The sequence below is a fragment of the Cryptotermes secundus genome, unplaced genomic scaffold, assembly GCF_002891405.2.
Source record: "Cryptotermes secundus unplaced genomic scaffold, Csec_1.0 scaffold3295, whole genome shotgun sequence".
In the NCBI taxonomy this organism is placed as follows: Eukaryota; Metazoa; Arthropoda; class Insecta; order Blattodea; family Kalotermitidae; genus Cryptotermes; species Cryptotermes secundus.
This window is the reverse complement of record NW_019744439.1, coordinates 46,334-70,630: the sequence shown is the minus strand read 5'-3', so window position 1 is coordinate 70,630 and position 24,297 is coordinate 46,334.

Here is a 24,297-nt window from a genome sequence, read left to right as displayed (position 1 = left end):
AACTCAGATTGCGAAAGGAATTAGATCCATGAGAAATCATACTTACTTAATCCGTTCCTCTTATGCCTTACGGTGTCGAGGTTGTTCTTTTTTATCATTTTTCAGACGGTAGGACTCCTTGCATGAGTGATCAGCTGGTCACAAGGCCTCTACCCAAACAAAGGACAACACGAACACAGAATAAAGACATACATATAACAAACACCTATGCCCTGTGTGGGATTCGAACCCACGATCCCGGCTTCCGGTCGGGCGAATACAGTGCATGCCTCAGACCGCTCGGCTACCGTGACCGGCATTAGAATTCATACAGGGTCGTAAAGAGGCTTTAGAAAATGTCTGCCTTAATAACAGGAAGTCGCCAAATAGGGCCCATGTGTGTCAGTCAGTCTGTAGCGAGCCATTATGAACTGTGACTGGGTTCTGAAGAGTTATTGAATTGTCCTTCTTGAAAAGTATGTAAGGTTTGTTGAAAATGGAGGAGTTTTTGAAATGTTGGACATATGATAAATTTCCTTAAGTAAATTATTGATTTTGGCCATGTAACCGATTGTGAGGGAAGTTCTGTGCAAAATTCTCATAGAGTTTGGGTTACCCATGAAGCTAGTTAGGCTGGTTAAAAAATGTACAAAAGAAACGTATTTTTTGTATTGCTAGTGGGGTGGGACTATTATTATTTATTATTATTATTATTCTTGGAGGGTGTCGGTTTCCCCATGCACCGTGACTAATAGTCTATTGTACGTACCAGTCGCCATACCCTTCCGATACTGGTGCTGGCTATCAGCCCCGTTCAGCCAGCGAGGCTGGCAGTGGTACCCGATACTTCCCCATCTACCGGAGGCATTGGAAACTACTTGGGCGGGAAACTTTGCCTAATTTTGCTCAGAGGTCTCCTAGAGACATGAGGATCTTTTACGTGCCGTAAATCTACGACACGGGACCCACAGCTTAAAGTCCCTCCCGGGGGACTTGTTCCTTGAATTTTTCCGCCCTTGAAAATTACACGACCTCCGCCGGGTTTGAACCCGCGTACCTTGAGTCATGAGGTGGGAACGTTACCCCTAGACTACGGAGGCCGCTGGGGTGGGACTAAGTCCCTTGTACTGCGGCCACTTCTGGCCTATTATACCAGAAACAAAACATATAGTAAAGTCCGTATAAGTAAATATTTGTCGTATAATTTTCCTATCCAAAATGGTATAAAACAAGGAGCTGCTTTATCGCCACTTCTTTTCAACTTTGCTTTAGAACATGCCATTAGGAAGGTCCAGGAAAACCAGGTGGGACTGAAATTAAACGGGACACATCAGTTGTTGGTCTATGCGGACGATGTGAATCTACTGGGTGATAATGTAGATACCATAAAGAAAAACATACAGACTTTAATTGACGCAAGTAAGGAGGTTGGTCTAGAAGTAAAACAGAGAAAAATAAGTATGTATTGCTGTCTCGTCACCAAAATGCAGGGCAAAATCAGGACATAAAGATAGCTAACAGATGTTTTGAAAGTGTGGCACAGTTCAGATATTTGGGAACGACTATAACAAATCAAAACCTGATTCAGGAGGAAATTAAGAGGGGATTGAACTCGGGTAATGCTTGCTACCATTCAGTCCAGAAACTTTTGTCGTCTCGTCTACAGTCTAAAAACATAAAAATTAGAATATACGAAACTATAATTTTGCCTGTGGTTCTGTATGGGTGTGAAACTTGGTTTCAGGAACAGAGACCGAATCTGGTATATGACAAAATGCAATATATTTGCAACGATTTTGTTGGAGCGTACCTCGGGGTTCAGTGAAGACTATTTGTGCTGTGCTTTTTGTGTCACTCTGTGACGCATAAGGAATTGGATCCCTGTGCTTAGTGACAACGACTCAATCACGTGTCTAAGAATGCTTTGGGGGAGGGGCAATCAGTAGGAATACCTTACCCCTTGAATGAACCTGGTTTGTCACTTTTTTGTTTATTGTTTCTTGTTGCAGTTCACAAGGACTCCAGCCGTTTCAATGCAAATTAATCCATATCTCACGTTTCTTACTCACAGCAACTCTACAGTGTGCTTTTTCCCCACCGAATCATTTGTTCGGTTATGTTGATTATATTTTTATAATGTCGCGCCATAGCTGGGGCGGTTAGTCCCTGCTTTCCCACCGTTCCCAGTTTCCATTCATATCTTTATTTCCTTCCCTTCTTTCTACGCTGAAGCAGCGAATTGAGTTACATCTGCATCCTTCACATTTCGCAGATAACTTTGTAGTGATGCGCATAATACTGCGCAGAGAACGACATAGAGTGGGCATACATTCGGACAACACACTTGTGTCTTCACAAACCATCTCTTATTATATTATCACGTGTAGGAGTGACTAAGGACGGGGTGGATTGGTAATTAGATTTATTGAGCATTTACAGGTCATGACTAAAATTAATTATAAATTAGAATTAGAATCCCATGTGGAGGCGAAATTGAACACTTCCACCGTAACCCTGCGAGTCGTAGGAGGCGATGAAAAGGAACCCAGTACCTGTGGGTATAACTGGGCCACCCTGTTCCTGAGGTAGATTCTAAAGGGTTCGTGGATGATACACAGAATTACTGGGGTTTCGGACTTTTTCCATCGTCCGGAATTCTAGGTACTAGCGGACACTCTAGGTAATCGCTGATTGAGATTAGCCCTTTCTAAGGAACCCAACTGAGTAGGTGTCTTCCTTTCTCGCCTGAAGACGGAAATATATCCAGTTTCCGAAACGTCGTGTCTTCTATTACCTAGAATTCCGTACAATGGAAAAAGTCCGAAACCCCAGTAATTCTCTGTTCCTGGGGGATATAAATACAGGGACCTGGCCCTCCAGGTTTGGTAGAGCCTCGAATCTGAGAGAGTAAAATGTGATCACAAGTCCCACGGGACTCGGACCTGAAAATAACTGCGCTGGCGAGGTCCAGCAACAATTGTAAACGTCAGACCCATCCTCTGGCCAAAGAGGATGTTACATAAGGACTATAACCGCAAGGTTTCAGTTAGAAAATAAAATTATTGATCTTGAGTCTCAAGGGGCTTGTCACCAAGACGAACCGCCACTCGTAAAGTGACTCTGACTCTGACTCTGACTACAGTTAGAACTGAGTCGAGTTCCAGAGTTGGCAGTTGCAGCAGTGAATTGAGGGAGTCCGCAGTTGACGGTGGTTGAGAACAAATCCGTTACCAGGAAACGACAAAGGTTAGTTTTGTGTAACAGTGACCTGTAAAGTGTGGGAATAGCGATAGTGCTGTATTACTTGTAGTTATGATTTGAATAGATAAGGTATCAATATATCGAATCATCCAATTCAAATCCCGCCAATAAGTCACGCTCACACTCTAAATCATGACGATATTCTGTGAAAGTAATAATTCTGAACGTCCTATTTATATACATTTATTCATCCCTCTGTTACTTCTGACTGTTCGCCAAGTATAATTAGAATGATCAAGTCAAGAAGTATGAGATGGGCAGGGTATGTAGCAGAATGTGGAAGAGGAATGCATATAGGATATTTGTTGGAAAGCCACGAGGAAAGAGACCAATAATAAGATCAAAACGTAGGTGGATGGATAATATTAAATTGGATTTTAGATAGGATGTGGTATGAACTGGATTGATCTGGCTCAGGATAGGGTCCAGTGGAGGGCTCTTGTGACCACGATAATAGACATCCGGGTTCCATAAAATGCTGGGAAGTTCTTGAGTAGCTGCACAACTGGCGGCTTCTCAAGAAGAGCTCAGCCCCATGAAGTTAATTCTGTTACTTCCGTCTCTTTGGTTCAGATATTGTTCTGAAGCGTGCATTTTAATCTTTGAATTTTCAGACCAGAGAGACAGAGATCCACAACAAAGCTGAGGAGCACACTTACATGGCCTAAGAATCAATCTTTCATGAGTTCCTCCTGGCAAAATATCCGATATTAGAGCTATCGCGTAAAATATGAACGGTAAACTACGTCACGCGAGTCATCGTTTTGCTTGAAATACGGGAGGAAACGTAACGCTGTGCGCAGGCGCAGATCCTTCTCTAACATTGTATACAACCTCTGTCTTTTTTTCTCAATGACGTACCTCGCCCGCTCAGATTTTGCGCGCTCAATCTATCATGACTACTTCTTTCCTCATCTTTTTCCTTTCATTATTCCAAATCGTTACTTCATTCTACTTTCCACAACCACTGAAGCTGACAAAGAAGAGAGAAGCGCGTAGCCCCTCCCAATATCCTGAAGCAAGCCGCATTCATGCGATTATGTTGTGATCCCAGAAGTCAACACTGTAATGCTGTTCCGCTTTGCAGATATACACAAGAACAAGATCAAAGCCGACATGACATGAAATTTGATTAAATGGGCGTGTAACGGCGACAAAAGTCATCAAAGATGCTTTGATTTGGGAACTCGAATGTTGACTGTCTCCCCCACCCCATGCACACAACAGCTGTCGGCGGTTGCTATTGGAAACCTGTTTCCTCCAGAGTCCACGAGGCTGTATACACGATTAAATGATATCATGTTTATAGAACGACTTATCCTTCTGTGGTGCACTATGCTACAAACCGGAAGCACGTGGGTTCGATCCCCGATGAGGTCATTGGATTTTTCAATTGACCTAATCCTTCAAGCCGCACTGTGGCCCTAGGATCGACTCAGCCACTAACAGAAATGAATACCAGGAATCTTCCTGGGGAGTAAAGGGAGGCCGGAGTGTAAGGCTGAAAACCTCACCGTCATCTGTGAGCCGATTATCAGGAAACTGGGGGAGCTTCGGCGTCTCACAGACCTGTGGACCTCTACGGCCTCTTACAGGCTTAGCTGTACCTGTACCTTTTTACCTCAGCTTTGTATGCATATAGAAAGGTTTGTAAATGTGAGATTTGTGTCAGTTTAGCAAAGTGACGAACTGTCAAGTGTTCAGTACGTTGCATGTTATGTTGTTCCCTACGAACGAGCTAGCAGTCTTTTGGTTCATTGTGTCGTGTCTATAGTGATGAGTATTGACAGTGTTTTCAAGTGGAAGTGTGTTTACTGAGAAGCTGATGGTCGCTCAGTTAATCAAGAACATTCCTAATTTCGGATGTAACCCGAAGGTTAATTACCATGTTCATGAGAACGAGCAAGTTAAAAATATTCTGAGCCAGATTAATCCAGTCGACATCCTCACTCTATTTTCTTAAGAACAGTTTCAACATTATCCTATCATTTACGTCTAGATCTTCCAAGTGGCTTCTCTCCTTCATGTTCATCAATTCAAATTTTGTATGTATTTCTCATTTCTCGCATGCGCACTAAATCGCCTCAATGCTTACATATTTGTATGTGTTTAATATTGTGTTCTATTCACGTATATTCTTTTTGTTCTTCGAACCAAGAAATTGTCCCGAAAAATTATGATTTTCAGCCTAGAAATTATTCATTTTGCAGTCACTTCAATTCTCGTAAAGCGCATTGATTAATATACAGAGTGACCCAGGAGTCACGTCCAATATTATGGGAGGTCATAGTATCGGCCATTCTAAGCAAGAAAATGTATGTACACGTGTCCTATTCCGAACGGTTTCCGAGACAGAGCTATTTCACTGTACAGTTGCAGAACTGTTGATAAGAAAGATATATTACACACTGTTTCTAATTCCGGTATTTAGTATTCATGTGACAAAGCTGTTACAGTTTACCTACTACAATACATTTTCGAAAATTCCGCTGTCAACATCAATGCNATATATATTTTTCCGTATGATTCTCAGAATAAACATAGATTATTTTCCTAAACATAATTAATCAATTTCCAGTAGAGATGCAATATTAATATTCTCTGTGAGGCAGGAGCCGAATATGTATATTAGAATAATTTCAGTATTCACAGGTTTATGTCATCCATTCTTCCGTGCTTGTCTCTTCACGTCCCAATCGATTCATATAGCTAATCGCTAGAAACAGTCACGTGACCTCGAGTGTTTGGGTACGCCGCTACCACATTAAATTATGGCCCACACGAATCCAATGATTATTCTCTTCCTCCCTGCAATAGTTAATATTCGGTTCGGTAAACTATCAATTAGGTTTCCATGTTTGTCTGCTGTGCGTATTTGCCAACATTTCTAGCGGACAGTTGTACCAACATTTCTCTTCCGACAGCTCATCATTAAAATTACTAGGCGTTCTTTGCACGATTTGCATAAAGTTTATGCATATAGTGGAATTATTGTCTATCTGGCTGTCCGTCCGTCCGTATATAGGAATTTCAAAGCAATGTACAATGATTATGGTATGATTAAGCAACTAACAGACTCATCGGCGAATATTTCGACTGCAGTCTGACGCCATTAATTTCAGGTCCACAGATGGTTAAATTTCAGTTCCTTTTAATATACAAATGTACCAATATAAATATAGGATGTCAGGATGAAAGGTATCCAGAATAAAATCATTATATCTCAGAATTCATTATACACATTAATGGCTTACACCATTACAAAAGGAAATTATTAAAATTTTTTATGCGTATATAACTTTCTCAGTAAATTTAAATGTGGGCTCCCTTGGTGGCACGACAAATATGCAGACGATCCAGCATGTTTGGTGTTACCGTAGCCACAGCCTCCCTTATGCGGGCTTTCAGGTGTTGCAGGTCGTTGATCTTAACCTGGCAGGCAATGTTCTTTACACATAACCCCACAAGAAAAAAATCCACTGGGGTTAAATCTGGCGACCTAGGAAGCCAAGCAATTGGTTCATATCTGCCGATCCATCTCTGTTCAGGTGATTCCTAACATGGTGGCAGAAATATGGGGGCGCATGCGCGTAAGCCGGGCATGAAAAAAAAAAGACTTTCAGAGTTTTCCTTTCCGATGACATAAACCGGATACGTGTATGACAATTACTTTCCGAGATATACATTTTTTATTTTGGATAGCTATCATCCGGACACCTGTACAAGTTTTTGTAAGCGTGAGAGTTTCTATTATCATTACGCAGTTTCGAGTTACAATGTTTCAATAACATATTATCTCTGTTAACTCTCCACTACCTGTGGAATTACAATTCGACGTGCTATTTCTGATCTCGCTTGTAACCCACTGTTCCCTGACATGTGTAATATTGTATTTATCGTTATTGATGTCCTGTTTATATTTTTATATTCCCGTCTAGGGTCTTAAACTCTTACGAGGATGGAGATACTTTCATCTGGGTTGTGATGCCATATAGACCGTTGAATGTCAACCAGCGTTTCGGAGGAACATATCGCTTCCATCTTCGGGATCCAAGAATAAGCCTAGCAAAGAAAACGCGAAAGCAGGTGGCAAGCAGAGCTCGGCTTATTCTTCAAACCTGAAAATGGATGTGATATGTTCCTCCGAAACGTCTCTTGACTTTCAGCATACCACACGGCGTTATATCTTCCTAACCACCGGTGTGAGGACCTAAAATCCTACATTCTGAAGGAATCTGCATCTACAGCAGTAAGGTGGAGGAATCGCTCCGATGATTTGGTAGGTACCTACCAGACTGTATGGTGTCACACTGCAACAGATCAGTATAAACAGGATGACGCACGAAATTATCCAGTGTTTGATCCATTAGTACAATATTTATTTTAATTAAAGTGCTAGGAACTAACATACAGTTAGAAAGGCCGTGGCGTGGAGATTTATCCTGGGTGTGCTGCCTAAACTTGCAGTTCAAAACAAATATCATGAGAATGGCGTTTTCTGAATGGGCTCAGAATAATGAGGTATCATTCAAGAATGTTTGGTTTTCTGATGAGGCTCACTTCAACTTGGATGGTGAGGTTAATAAACACAATGTGCGATCACTTATAGTCTATTGTTTCCGTCTATAATGCAACAATTAACACCGATTCACACTTAATACATACAGTGGTCGTTATGTGTATAAATGTTATTAAAATTATTAAAATATTAGAATAAATATAAATAATGCATTATTATTCTAATATTTTAATAATCGGTCGTTGAATGCCCCATTTGGAGTAGTATACACTTCCCCCAGATAGCGCTGTCAGTATAGCGACTGGCTAGGGCTGGTCGGCCGAGGGGTCGGAGTTTGAGTCCCGGGATGGTAAAATATTTCCTCATCTTGACTTCGTCTACACCAAGTTTGGGCCGCACCCAGCCTCATATGCAATGGTTACCGAGGACTGTTTCCCCAGGGGTAAATCGACAGGGGCCTGAAGCTTACCACTCGCCACCACCTGGTGCCAAGGTCAAGGAAACGTGGACCTGTACATCAACACGCCTATACGTCTTCATGGCGTAGTGCAACATTAGTTAAGTACATGGTTTACTCTTTACAAGTTCGAAGTGTTATTGTGGAATCGAGCATTAACATTCATGAGAGAGAATCGCTTGATTGATGGCTCCGTATGGTTCTGACCGCAAAGAAAACAGACTAAGGCTGAAAACCCACTGACGCGACAAGCCGCGCGCGGTATGTCGAGAGTTGTCGCTCGCGGCCGTTATTTGTATTGCTTTTATGAGCCGCGCGCGGTTAAGTTTTGGAAAGCGGCACACAGGCGGCAGAGCTGTCGCACGCCTTAATATGTACAACTATCGGACGCGCGCGACGAAGAGGCTAGCCGCTCGCGACTAGTCGCGTCAGTGGGTTTTCAGCCTAAGACGTTTAATTCATTACAACTGCCCTGACGGTTACTATGGAAACAGATTTAAGATTTGAGGTTCTCACATCGGTTGTTATGAAGAGTACAGTGAACCCTCCCTAATCCAGATTACGTAATCAAGGGGAAGAGGTCATCCGGATTAGGAGGTAACCCGGATTAGTGAAGCAAAAGATAGACCTAAAACGCAAAAAAGTTAGAAAATAAATAAAAGGGTAGTTTTATAACACAGGTAATGCTGTTGAAAGTAAATAAGAATATAGGATGGGGTACCCAAAAGAAACTGAACTATTTTTTTTGTGGGCAGAGCTTTTGTAGTACCGCGTTTTGTCGCTATGAGCGTATAGAGCTAACATTCCTGAGTCGATAAGCCGACTACCGTTGCTTCAGAAGGTAAGGACTAGTTTCGGCAGAGTTTATAGTTACAACTGTTTTGTGTGATCGTCGTTTTTCCAATGGCTGATTTTCGTGAACAGCGTGCGGTGGTGAAATTCTGCTTTTTGCTCGGGAAAAGTGGAACAGAAACTCTTGAAATGTTAAAAACGGCGTACAAGGACGATGCTATGGGGAAAACTCAACTGTTTGAGTGGTTTTCCCGTTTCAAAAATGGTGAAATGTCAATTGATGACAAACCTCGTTCTGATCGTCCTTCCACGGCCCGAACACATGAAAATGTTGAAAAAATTCGTGAAATCATCAAGGAAGATCGACGACGGACCATTGAAGAAATTGTGGAGCTGTCGGGAGTGACTTGGAGCTCAGTGGCCAGATTTGTGGCAGTCGGGTGACTGGTTTTTCCATCATGACAATGCCCCTGCTCACACAGCCCTGTCTGTACGACAGTCCTTGACCAAAAATGGTATGACCCCTGTTCCTCACCCTCCATACTCACCCGACCTTGCCCCGTGCGACTTTTTTTGTTTCCTCGAATGAAAAGAGACATGAAAGGAAAAAACGACGGAGGCGCTGTGAAGCATCTCAAAAGATGAATTTAGACAATGTTTTGAAAAATGGAATAAAAGACTGGACAATTGTATTAGTGTAAGTGGAGAGTACTTTGAAGGGGATTGAAGGTTTGTGCTTAAAATTTGAGTAAATAAGTTAAAAAAAATAAGTTCGGGTTCTTTTGGGTACCCCCTCGTATCTCTGCAGCTGAAATCCAGGGTCTCCTTCATCCAGCAGAAGCCTGTTTTGGATATTTTCTTGTGTGGTTTCAGTCTCCAGCTGCCCTCAACACTGTCTGAAAGTCATCTTGCTCCTAAATCCCACGTGTACTCAACTGTGAACAGAATTTTCATTTTTCATGTTTCGATCCGGATTATCCGCTGTCCGGATTAGCGAGGATTTACTCTCCTATCTCCTGGGGGGGGTCTATCTTTTCGTACTCCGAGTCACTAGAATCATGTGCGCCCTGTGTTTCGCAAGATATTTATGCCTCCATCGTCAAGGTATACAGGGAGCAGAACGGGGGGCGAATCAATACGAGATGGTGGCAATGTCTGCTTTTTTAACAGACTAAGGTTTCGTGATTGTAGAGACGCTAATATCTTAATGAAATCTGAGGAACTGTCAATGTTTACCATGTTCATTCCAAACGTTGGTGCCCCTGTATCGGACTGCACGGCGTCACACCAAGCCCGTGAAAACTTCAAATCACACATCGTCATCTACGGTACGGTCTTCGCCAGCACAGGTATTCCTGCGTTCGAATTATATCGGGATCCATGAATAACATTTTTGTTCATTCTCAGACTTGTATGTGTTTTAAAATGGGACCTCCCCTTAGAAGGTAGTTGGGGTCTGACAATTACTGGTCACTCCCCCCTCTGCCCTCCGCTGGGGAGTGACTGAAGCGGGCACTCACTCCAGTAACTGGTCCTCTTCTACACACACACACACACACACACGCACACGCACACACACGCACTCTCACCCACTCTCACACACACACGCGCACGCAAACACACTCTCACCCACTCTCACACACACACACACACACGCACACACGCACGCACACACATTGCTTCATCTACGTGAGTGTATTTGTTCTTTTATGTTACATACTTAAACTCCATTTTTGTCTTGGTCTACTCTTATAACTTCTTAGTCTTGATTCATAATTTTGTGTGTGTTTTGGTGATCTTCCTTGTTCCAGTCTGTCTGTTGTCTCCAGTTCCGTTTGTATATACCCCGTATTTGTTTCTCATATACTAAATACATGAACAGTCTCTCTCTCTTATTCTTTGATTTGGAACTTTCCCGTGAACATGCTTTCGCTGACAAGAACTGCCGTAGCCATTCGTGATACCGCGGATCCTGCTGTTCGTGTATTTCTTCAATTAGCAAGTCAAATTCATGGGCGCAGTCAAGGAAGAGGGGCAAGCTGGGTATCGCGCCCCTCTCCGGGAGTTTTGGGAAAAGATCAACATTTGTAAAGAAAGGAAATGTACTGAATATTTATAAGGAAAATTAAAAAGTGTTAGGAAATTGTTCTGCTATATTTAATTCTCTAGGGCAATCAGTAAAGGCCGTCTTAAATTGTTTAAACGTAAAATTTGCAAGCAAATCTCTCAGCTGTTCCCCATTTTTAAGGGTCGGGGTGGCACCCATGGTAAAATTACGTATTACTGACAATTCGTTACTTAATTACTTCTGCAATTCATTAAGGTCTCTAAATGAACTGACCGAACGTAACATTTTAATTGATTTCGGAATATGAAAATTGCTCATTTCAATTCGCTCTCTTCTTCCTTTATTTAACACAGTTGTAACACTTTCAGTGTTATTGTTCTGTGATTGCCTATGTTCCAGCCCCATCACTCAAGGGCGTGTCTGCAAAATAATGGATATTGTAGCATGTAGAGAGGCGTTGTTAGGCAACGACGGTGAAATAGGCAGTGGTCTACGCCCAACAATGGAAGTACTTTGGACACGGTGTTTCCTATGTGGTCCGCTCCGAGGCTATATGACACGAGGAACCGAGTTCAGTTCATTTAGTGAGTGCGGTGCAGTTGAGTGAAGTGGAGCGAGTTGGTGAGTGAGTGAGTGAGTTATTTAGAGGACTGTTGAGGTTCAGTCGTTGTGAGCTGTTGCTGTTAGAAGCTGGTAGCTGAGACATGGGGATAGTTCGGGAACCCAAAGTAAGAAGAATGTCCGCCATTAGAAGCCGTTACCAGAAAACGGCCTGTAAAGACAGACTGAGAAAGACAATGCGTGCTGTAGTGAATTGCAGTGTGTGTGAATTAGCGACGACGCTAGAGTTACTTGTAGTTGCGGTCTGTAAGTGGTCAGTAAATCAAATTACCAATCAAAACCCCGTCTGTAGTCACTCATACATTTGACAATATTTACAAGAACAAGGACTTATGTTTGAAGTATTTCAGAGTGGGGAGCTCATAGAATTCGGAGCCCTGCAAATTTTGCAGATTTGGCGCCCTTTATTGTAACATTTAGAACATCAGTTCTTACCTCACAGAAAATGATCCGGGATAGCTCAGTCGGTACAGTGACTAGGCTGCGAGCTTGACGATCGAGGAGTCAGGTTTCGACTACTGGCAGGTGCAAGAAATTTTTCTCTTCTCCGCAGCGTCTAGACTAGCTTTGAAGCCCACCGAACCTCCCATACAATTGATACCGGGGGCTGTTTCCTCAGGGGTAAGACAGCAGGGGCGTGAAGCTTACTCATCTCTATTCAATGACGATGTCAAGAGTATTAGAATCCTACATCCACGCATCTTCATGTTGCGATACGCAATGTATTAAGGGCAGAGTTAACTTTACCCTTTTCGCTCACAAAAAACACTTCTCTACCAAGGGGCCAATAGGTTTAAGCTATTTCAGGAAATAATCGCTAGCTCTTCTCAGATTTATACAAAATGCATAAAAACAGAGTGGCGCGCGGTAGCGCAGTTGCTTGATGCACTATGCTACAAGCCGGAAGGTTGCAGGTTCTATTCCCGATGAGGTCATTGAATTTTTTTTTCAGTATGGGGAAGACGAGAAATGCATATAGGATATTGGTGGGAAACCCAGAAGGAAAGAGACCACTGGGAAGACCAAGACGTAGTTTCGTGGACAATAATAAAATTGATCTTAGAGAGAGAGGATGGGATGGTATGGATTGGATAGATCTGGCTCAGGATATGGACCAGTGGAGGGCTCTTGTGAACACGGTAATGAACCTTCGGGTTCCATAAAATGCTGGGAAATTCTTGAATAGGTGCAGAATTGGCGGCTCCTCCAGAAGGGCTCAGCTCCATGAGTAAGTAAGTTGCCTAATCCTTCCAGCCGCACTATGGCTCTGGGGTCGACTCAGCCTCTAACAGAAATGAGTACAAGGAATCTTCCTGGGGATTAAAGGGTAGCCGGCGCATAAGTGTGACAAACCTCAGCATCATCTAGAAAAAATGTGGGAGCCTCGACGTCTCACAAACCTATGGGCCTCCATGGCCTGTTACAGGGTTAGCTTTACTTTTACATTTTACCATGCCGGACAGGTTGATCTGGAGCTGACACTGTTATGTTCTGTAGCTGCTGGATTCTAATCCAGGCGGCGACACAGTAGCCTGAGTGAAGTTTTACTTGGTTTTCCTCAGTTCGTTCAGGAAACGACTGGGATAGTACCTCGATTAGGCCACGAGGCGTATCCTTTCATCCTACGCTGCACATTCCTGTCCATGAAAGCGTCGTTACGTCACTAACGAAAAAACAGAAACACAAAATTGAACTCTGTGGGGAAGTTACAGAGGTTTTTAATGTCAAATGGGGTGGTACGTATATTAACCGATGTGCTTTAAAGGGTCAATATGAGAGGAATAAAAAGGACGGCTAGTCATTCCTGATTATGGGAAATGTAAACACATCATCTATTGACATCTTCATGGCGGCCGCACCAATTAGGGCATGTTTCCACTATACAGGCCAGCCTAGTTTAATTGTAATTATCAGCGATTTGCATATCAAAGGCCTCGTCCGTCCATCATCCTCTGTCCATTTGGCCTCTGTCTCTCATGCTCCCGAAATTAAATGTTTCCTGGAGGGAAATTTCCAACTTACAGTTTACTCGCTCGTCTGTGCCATGAAGAGCCAGCCAGCCTCCAGAGAGAACTGTATCGGGCAACGTCAGGGCTACGGTGCTTCTACGAAAGATTAATTAAATTTGTGTTAATAATTTTCACAGTGTTGATGTCAGTGCAGCTGCTCCAAGAGCTGAAAATACAGCAGAGTCACTTCAATACCGACAGTAGCCACTGTGACTGTTGAAGCGTTAGCAGAAGTTTTCCAGTTTTGTTGCAGGTGCACATCTGTGTGGACTGAACGGGTCTATCTATCTGTCTGTCGCTCTGTCTGTATGTCCGTCTGTCTGTCTGTCCGTCCATCCATCCATCCATCTATGTCTGTCTATATGTCTATCTATCTCTCTGTCTGTATGTCTGTCCGTCTGTCTGTCTATCCGTCCATCCATCCATGTCTGTCTATCTATCTATCTATCTATCTGTCTCTCTGTCTGTACGTCCGTCCGTCTGTCTATCCGTCCATCCATCCATCTATGTCTGTCTATCTATCTATCTATCTATCTGTCTCTCTGTCTGTATGTCCGTCCGTCCGTCTGTCCGTCCGTCCGTCCATCCATCTATGTCTGTATAAATGTTTATTTATCTATCTATCTATATGGGTGACGGTGAATGGACAATGTTACTGGAAAATGGGAGAACCCAACTGGAAAGGACTCTATCACTATCCGATCCTCAGCAAAGACGGAGACATTGCGTGGAGGATACTCCATAACAGCATTGTTACCCCAGAAAAACTACACCAGTGGGGAAGAAGAACGACAGCAGACTGCCCATGGTGCCCAGGGATAAAAGGAACTCTAGACCACATGTTCCTGGACTGCCCCGCAGTGAAAAACATATGGAAAGCCACAACGACAATACTCAACAAACTCCTAGGCCCCCACCAACTACAAAAGAAAATTATACTTTATGGATACCCCCGTTTGAATGAAACGCCTCAACAACTGGCCAATTACCTAGTAGTATTAGCCAAGTCCACAATATACAAGACCTATATGGCGACAAATAACACCGACCGCAAAACAACAGACTACTGGAGACTGTTCCGATTAAGGCTACAGTATAGAATGCATATAGAAATGCACAAAAGCCATTACAGGAATGAAATGGAGAACTTTCAAGAATACTGGATGCACAAAAATATCTTAGGAAAACTTCAAAATGACAGAATTGTATTTAACCAAGAAATATTTGACAATAGCAGGGATATTAGAACATAAGTTTGAACTTTACTGTAAAAAGCACTATTATATTTAGTATAAGCCATTGTTAATTGTTATATTTACTGTTATTGTTATTATTGTTATTGATAATAAAATCATTACCAGTTAAAAAAAAATCTATCTATCTATCTATCTATCTATCTATCTATCTATCTATCTATCTATCTATCTATCTATCTATCTATCTATCTATCTCTCTGTATATCCAATCTAATCTTCTCTAATGTAATGTAACATAATTTAATTTACCTTAGCTGTCTGTCCGTCATATATATATATATCCACCTATGTACGAGTGTATATGCAATCGGAGACTCTTTATGACGATACATATATGTATAATACTTTTGACATCGGAATAGTTCTCACGTACACACTGGGACTGTTTGCTCCATACGCGCTAGGCAACCACGGGTTTACCTCTGCTGCAGATGCAGTGTCTGTAGCGCTGCGCCTCTGTGGGCTCGCCACGCAAAATGCGATTATTATTACGAATCGTAGCTCATCCTCTGCATCACAGGAGCGAATGGAAATTAAACTCGAATATCTTATTGCAGTTGAGAATTACTGTCACGAGCTGGAGTGCTGGTTGCTATGGTTACGGCAGGTGACACAACTCGGCACACTGGCCGTAAAGTTGCGGTGAGAGACAGATTGGTGACGTGTGATTTCGGCCACACACCAGTAAGTTATTACACGGTTAATTTCGCTCGAGAACTGCGTGGCAGATAACATAAATCCGTGGAAAAAAAACCTTGGAATCGGTTAGGATTTAAGCATCGTACAAAATGTTAATTAAATACGAAATCCTGACGACAGTTCTTATGCTAATTAGTAAAGGTGAAGGCCCACATATCCTCCGCATTCCTAGTCTCCAGGATTTCTCTAGAACAATTTATGGAGCAAAGAATCGCCGTATATGGTTTGTGCTATACCATGTCTGAAGTATCGTTGAGATTGCCTCACCATCCGGCAGTGACGTACATCACCATTTCATTAACACAGCAAACCCTTGTTAATCCGACTACAGTTAATCCGGATGTCGGATAATCCGGCTCGACATATGAAGAATGAAAAATTGTCTTCACAGTTGAGTAAAAGTAAAGGTATCCCTGCAACCGGCCGTGAAGGCCCAGAGGGTTGTGAGACGTCGAGGCTCCCACATTAGCAAGACAGTCGGCTCACAGATGGCAGTGAGGTTGTCAGCCTTATGCACCGGCCGGCCGCCCATTACCCCCAGGAAGATTTACGGTACTCATTTCTGTTAGAGGCTGAGTCGACCCCAGGACCATAGTGCGGCTGGAAAGATTAGGTCAATTTAAAATCCCAGTGACCTTATCGGGAATTGAACCCGCGACCTTCCGGCTTGTAGCATAGTGCCTCAACCAACTACGCTGCCGCGGTTCACAGTTGAGTACATACTTTAAAAGACACGTGGAATTTAGGAGTAACTGGACTTTCAGACTGTGTCGAAGTTAGCTGGAGAGACTGAAACCACGCAAGAATATATCCAAGATTGGCTTAAGCTGGATGCAGACCCTGGATTTCAGCTTCTGACAGAGGAAGAAATTTACTGCAGTGATATGTTTTCATATATTTTTATCAGCACGACCTGTGTTTTTAAATTTTTCAGTTACTATTTTCTAAGTTTTTTCTTTTAGGTTTATCTTTTGCGTCAATAATCCGGATTGTAGCTTAATCCGTATAACCTCCCGCCCCAATTAATCCGGATTATCAAGGGTTTACATGTTCTGTTTTCAACCTACAGCGAGAGCCGGAATCAACATGCAGGAGAAATGGTTCAACACTGTGACTTGTCCTTCCTACTCAATTGCGACCTACTCTTAGAGATGTTTCTTACGGTTTGTAGTCCTTTATGATAATCAGAAGATATATGTCGGCGGGTTTTCTCTCAAGAGAAACAGAAGNTTATATGTCGGCGTGTTTTCTCTCCAGGAAAAGAAGTTATATGTTGGCGGGGTTTCTCTCCAGGGAAACAGAAGTTATATGTCGTCGGGGTTTCTCTCCAGGGAAACAGAAGTTATCTGTCGTCGGGTTTTTCTCTCCAGGGAAACAGAAGTTATATGTTGTCGGGATTTCTCTCCAGGGAAACAGAAGTTTATGTCGTCGGGTTTTCTCTCCAGGGAAACAGAAGTTATATGTCGTCGGGTTTTCTCTCCAGGGAAACAGAAGTTATATGTTGTCGGGATTTCTCTCTCAGGGAAACAGAAGTTTATGTCGTCGGGTTTTCTCTCCATGGAAACAGAAGTTTATGTCGTCGGGTTTTCTCTCCAGGGAAGCAGAAGTTATATGTCGTCGGGTTTTCTCTCCAGGGAAACAGAAGTTATATGTCGTCGGGTTTTGTCTCCAGGGAAACAAGTTATATGTCGTCTGGTTTTCTCTCCAGGTAAACATAAGTTATATGTCGTCGGGTTTTGTCTCCAGGGAAACAAGTTATATGTCGTCTGGTTTTCTCTCCAGGGAAACAGAAGTTATATGTCGTCGGGTTTTCTCTCCAGGGAAACAGAAGTTATATGTCGTCGGGTTTTCTCTCCAGGGAAACAAGTTTATGTCGTCGGATTTTCTCTCCAGGGAACCAAGTTATATGTCGGCGGGTTTTCTCTCTAGGGAAATAGAAGTTATATGGGAATAGACAACATTTTTAGATACTAAACGTAAGTATATGCCGATCACAGTGGCCGCGCGGTCTAAGGGATGAACCATCTCCGCTAGCTCGAACGCTGGGGTCATGGATTCGAATCCCACTCGAGGCATGGATGTCAGTGTGTGCGTCTATTCTGTGTTTGTGTTGTTCTACGTGTAGGTAGCGGCCTTGCGATGGACTGATCCCCCGCCCAAGGAGTCCTACCGACTGTGTAAATATGATTACGAAACTGGAGAAGAGGCCGGGGCCCAACAAAGGTCTGTAAAGCCATTGATGTATGAATGACAAACCTTAAGGGCACTGGGCATTTTAAAAATAATTATTAGAGTCGTTTGTGATGTATATAATAGGGAATCATGTTTTTCTTATATACATAACATATATGAGTATTTATACCGCGACTGTGAAACAATAGATTCCAACATTTTGACGGATTTACACGTCTTCAGTTTCACCGAATAAGAAAAGTTGATTTCTGGAGTGGTACAGATTTTCCTTCACCTCACAGACTATTGCCTTATCGTGGAGAGGTGGTTTGTGGTCCTCGATGTCCCGGAGAACTATGCTGGCGGGAGAGTAAGCTCCTGGTAGAGCCCCCCCCATGCAAGAGATATCTAAGGGTGTGGGGCCAGACGAAGTGTAGTCCCTGGTCCTTCAGGTTGGAGGGTTTGGGGTAAGGCTAAAAACACCACCCAGGAAAAATTTACTGTTACGAAACTTCCAGAACCTGTGGAGGAGGACAGTGCACACAGAAGGTTGTAGCGCCAGTAAAGAAGAAGAAAAATAGTTTTATCTACAAATAAATTTCCAAAGTGGAATATACGCCTGATTTTCCAGAAAATTTAGAGTGCTTTAGCACTCTAAATGAATTATTATTAATTCTGTTAATTCTATTAATGAATCGCCACAGGTGATCACGTGCCTAATTTGCTGGCCAATTTAACAGAGTCTTAGCAGTAAAGAAGGTGTGCCACAAAGGGATTAGGTTTATGTATTAATGAATTTCCATAGTCGAACATTTGCTTGATTTCTTGGCGAATTTTAAAGTGTCGTAAGACGAAATGCGGCGCGTCACGGAAATGAGTAAGTATATTCCTGCTCCTTTAGATGTTCATTGAGTGTGAAGAGAACGGATTATTATTACATCGTACAGTGCTTTTCTGACAGACAGACAGGGATGGTGCGCTGTCTCTGTTATGACGTTGCTGACTTTGCTTGTTTGTGTCCAGCGAAGTACGGTGATCGGCGAGGCCTGAGACTTCTGTGGCACTGAAATGTCTGTTATTTCGGCAAACAGAAAACAGTTCAGCGTGTCAGTACAAATGCACTCACAGTCAGTCTCAGTCGACATCACAACAGGGTTCAAGAACTGGATAGTTGCCTAGCAACACACTAAACAATATCATGGCTAAACCCCCGTAATAAGGAAAACTTAACCAAATATTATGAGAAAGATCAAATGAAGGAGAATGAGATGGGGTTAGAAAAGCGTACAAAATGTGAAAGGTAGAGACTAATACGTAGATCGGAGGATAATATTAAAGTGGACTATAGATAATTATAAGATAAGAAAACAGCAGAAAAAACAAGAAAGTTAAATAGCAAACAAATTAAAATGTGAAGGAAAAGTCAATAAAAGTCTCCCACAGAATATTTGTTACGAGGTTTCACTATTTTTTTTTTTTGATTTGTAATTGTTTTTCTTTTCTTGTTTCGTGTGTGGACTGGATGGAGCCCTTGTGAGCACAGAAATTTTCTTTCGGATTCTATTACAGTGGGTAAATTTAGTCATCAGCACGCGGTAGCGTAGTTACTTGAGGTACTACGCTACAAGCCGGAAGGTCGCGGATTCGATTCCCGATGAGGTCATTGGATTTTTCAATTGACATAATCCTTCCACCCGCACTATGGCCCTGGAGTTGACTCAGTCTCTAACAGAAATGAGTACCAGGAATCTTGGTAGGGGTTAAAGGGCGGCCGGCGCGTAAGGCTGACAACCTCACAGCCATCTGTGAGCTGATATTCTAGAAAATGTGGGAGTCTCGGCGTCTCAGAACCCTGTGGGCCTCCACGGCCTGTCTCAGGGATACCTTTACCTTTTGATCAGCGACTGAGTTCTGAAGACGCAGTTTGCTCCAGAAAATTGGACAAAGATTTTGGGAAAACGAAATGATACAGTTCTTTCGATATATAATCTGTACAATATGACATTTTGGAGACCAAAGTTTAGAGTGTGGATAGTCATGAAAGAGATCTAACACGAATGTTGTTTGAGCTCATGAATTGGTGCTGATTCAAAGAATGGCTTTTGTGGTAACGGCAGTGAATATTATGAAACGACGCCCGAAACCCCGTCTTATAAGTCACTCACAAACAACTCCCCTACAACGCTAAAGTTTAAGAATATTGCCTTCTGAGTTGTAACGGCTTGTAGTTCAATGAGTGTACATCTTACACGAGGAACGTTTCACTTCCATCTTTAGGAGCGAGGAAAAAACCGGAAGTAACTGGCGGAAATAATGTAATAAGAGAATCCTGTGCCGACGCCCATGCTCGAACCACATACCTCCAGGCAGGAAGCCCAATCCACCTGTCCCACTAACAAAGTGTATGTAACTAAACTGATATCGTTATAGAAATACGCTAATGCGGCGGGTACATAATCACAGCTGTAGCCCTCATAAATATTCAAGTTTATTGAGACTTTGTATTCACCGGGGTTTTGTGCTGAACCCATGTAATTAACCGTCGGTTTTCTGAGCACGGCCTGTCCTTTGATGCGTGTGTAGGCAAATGGGAAGTATCAACACATCCCACATCGATGGCTTGTGTCAATAACATAAAGTGCAATGGCTGTATTCCGGGCGAGCACAAGAAGCGCCCCCGAAACTGCGGTATCTGCTTTAGCGGGTAACCCAGGCGCATCTGCCCCGCGCATTATGGCGCGCACACGTGACAAAAGTCATGGGTACGTACGCATGAATATAATATTGTAGCGTGTAGACCCGTTACTGGGTATCGACAACGAAACAACGAAACAGCACCCGCTGATAGGCAGCAGTTCCTTAATAAGCAAATATACGCAGCCGTTACTGAGTAACGCCTTCGCAAACAAACATGCTCCCACGGAAACGATTGGAATACAACAATGAACGGCGTGTTCTATGCGGTCCGTGTTTTACTGAGGACAATTGGAGCAACAGTTTAAAGTTGTAAGGGAGTCTGTGAAGAGAAGACGTAGTCGATGCAATTATGAGTAAAATGGGCAACGAAGTGAGCGCGGAAACTGAAGAATCTACACTGTTAGAAGCCGTTATCAGAGAATGGCTCATGAAGATACAGCATACTGAATAGACTTAGCGTGTGATGTAATTCTTTTTTAAGTGTGGAGATCAGTGATGGCGCTGTAATAAAGTGTAGTCACGAGTTGTGTGTGTAAAATGGTCAATAAATCCAATCTCCAATCCAAGACCCCGTCTATAGTCACCCTAACATGTGACAATATATAATATAACATAATAACTTTCTAATGATGATGTAACCGTCTACGTCACTAACTGAGGGTGACGCAATGTCCTTCCCGTAGTAGATCGAGTTTAGTGTCGTTCCCAAATGACGAACTCAGTGCGTCTGTTTGTTTTATTACGGAATGCAGAGAGTTATGAAATAAGAAATTTCGGTGTCCTCCGGTGGCACAACATCCATGTCAATGTGTAATCGAAGTCCATCCAGAAATCCCCTCCTGGAACGGTGAAGACGGACGGAGAGACAGTTAAACATGAACTTCCCTATATGTACTTTTATGTACACCGTGATATATATAAATAATATGTACCTGCATGTAGTTAGAATGGGGGAGACAAAGAATGAATACAGAATTTTTGGTGAGAAATCTTCGGCGGAAAATTCTGAAGAAAAGATATATTCCATGCAATTAGCTACCTTAAAGAAATGGGTTATGAACCTGCAAATTTGATGAAGTTGGTTCGTGTCATAATGCAGTGGCGGGCGTTGCTGAAATTTAGAATTCTGAAACAACATGGATTCTTTACTAGGTTATTAGTTTCGTACTTGTAATGAATATGTACATGTTATAACTCAGTCGGTACAGCGAGGGCCCACAAGCTGGACGGCCGGGGTTACATTCCCTCGAGGGTAAGGCATTATGACGTGACGCCTGAAAGCCGGAATAGTGAAGCCAGAGCACCGACTAAGTAAACAGTAAATTTCCGTTACAACGGCTAGCTGAAACACGTTTCCGCAGCGAGCACGCTGGTAGCAACAGTTTTCACGGTGTTTATCTGCGTCCGTAAGACTCACATTTATCGTGGCCCGATTCTTACGAGCCGCCACTGAGTGGGGTCAGCTGATGTCAGGTACATGGATGTATGAGTGAAGTTTCTGACACTGTGCGCTTGAGACCGCCACATCCATCATCTGTAAATAAATCAGAATTCGGTTAGAGAGATATTTTCAATGGAAGGGGAGGGGTGCTCTTTGAGAGTGGTTTCCTTTCTTCCCGCCGCCCACTTCTGGTCTGAACCCCCCCAGCGTGAATCTCCTTCCCCAGAAAATGTCTGATTATGGCTGAAAGGGCTTCACGAAATTTTGTGGCATTCTGTATGTGCGGTACAGCGAGGTGTGCGCTACTGTAGAATCGCTCGGATGTGTAACTGGAGGAAGGTGAGGTCACAATGCAGTGGCTGAAATACTGAACACAGATACGGAGAGGAAAGGGTGAATATACGAGAACATAGACAAAAATCAGCAAAAAAGGTAAAGGTAAAATTGTTCCTGGCCGGTCACGGTAGCCGAGCGGTCTAAGGCATGTACTGTCTTCGCTCGCTTGGAAACCGGGATCGTGGGTTCGAATCCCACACAGAGCATGGATGTTTAGTTTGCGTGTGTGCGTTTTTCTGTGTTTGTGTACAGGTAGAGGCCTTGCGACGAGCTGATCACCCGCCCAAGGAGTCCTACCGAATGTGTAAGATCTAGAAAAACCGAAGTGAACAGAGAAGTTCATGGAGGTAGGCCTAGGCCCACTGGGGCTGTAGTGCCAAGGAAAAAAAANTTATATGTGTGTATTGGTAATAATAATAGTAGTAATAATAATAATAATAATAATGGGGGCCCACGGTAGCGTAGTTGGTTGAAGCACTATGCAACAAACCGTAAGGTCGCGGGTTCGATTCCCGATGAGGTCATTGAATTTTTCAATTGACCTAATACTTCCAGCCGCATTATGGCCCTGGGGTCGACTCAGCCTCTAACAGAAATGAGTATCAGGAATCTTGCTGGGGGTAAAGGGCGGCCGGCGCGGCTAACTTCACCGCCATCTGTGAGCCAAATGTCTAAAAATTGTGGGAGCCTCGACCTCCCATAACCTACGGCCTGTTACAGATATGGCTTTACCTGCTTATAATAATAATATAATTATGATAATGGTAATAATATTTATACAAATTATAGCTATCAATAGGTGACGAGAATGGAAAAAATATATTTTTATGCAATTAATGCGTCAATAATACTATCATGGCTATTATGCAATAAAGTTGACAGAAACAATGTTTTTAAACGCCTTATATCATTATCCTATCCATGAAAGCAGAATTGGCAGTTAAAGCCTCTCAGTAATAATAATTTTATAATTCGAATACCTAATTTGTTTGCAGTTGTCAATATAAACGCCTGGTTTTTCGTGGGGCCTATTTGGTAGGGACGCGCTCCACATGCTATGAACCAGGCTGTGTAAGGTTTTATTTTCCGCTCATAACATTGCAATATATTCCACTGGTAACAAACAGCTCCAAGTGTCACCCTCGACCTAATATAATTATTTTCAGTGCCACAGTGGGGTGAACAATTTAAAAACTGAACACAATATGTTTGGTTTAGAATTATGAAGATTCCGGAGATGGGGAACAAACACTGGGGGTGAGAAGGGGGTGTCTTTGTGAAGACATACACGTAACCCGCTGTGTCTCCCCTGCTTAATGTAATGTTATTGATTCCAGTATATGTACTGAATGGTGGAGTGTGGGTGCACGTGGGAAGCCTGTACTCCTACAAACAGTGCCAAAGTATAGGCCACAAATGCATATTCTGAAAGATGGAACGTGTTGCCGTCGAAATGTTTAGAGCAGTCGACCACAGTGGCTACGCGGTCTAAGGCATGGTTGTCTGTATAAGTGTTCGTTTATTCTGTGTTTGTGTTCTGTGTGTAAGTAGAGGCCTTGCGACGGGCTGATCCCCAGTCCAAGGAGTCCTACCGACTGTATGTAGGATCAGGAAACTGAAAAAGCGGCCAAGGCCCAAGAAGGGGCTTTAGAGACATAACAACAACAACAACAACAATAATAATAATAATTCAATTCAATTCTTTATTATTAATGTGCCGAGTCAACAGCCGCAAGGCCAATTACAGACACAGCACAGTGCAGAAGAATGAATGGCATTATACACAATCTTATTAAAAGTCGAATACAAATTACAATAATAATGAATAAAGTAAAAGTAAACAAACAAATAGCTGATAATTATGACAGTAATAATAATTTCATTATCATTAAACTAAGTGTTATTACGAATTCAGGAATGAAACATAAATGAAACATAAATATTTAATTAAGAAATGAATAATATAGAATTACAGAGGATAATAATAATA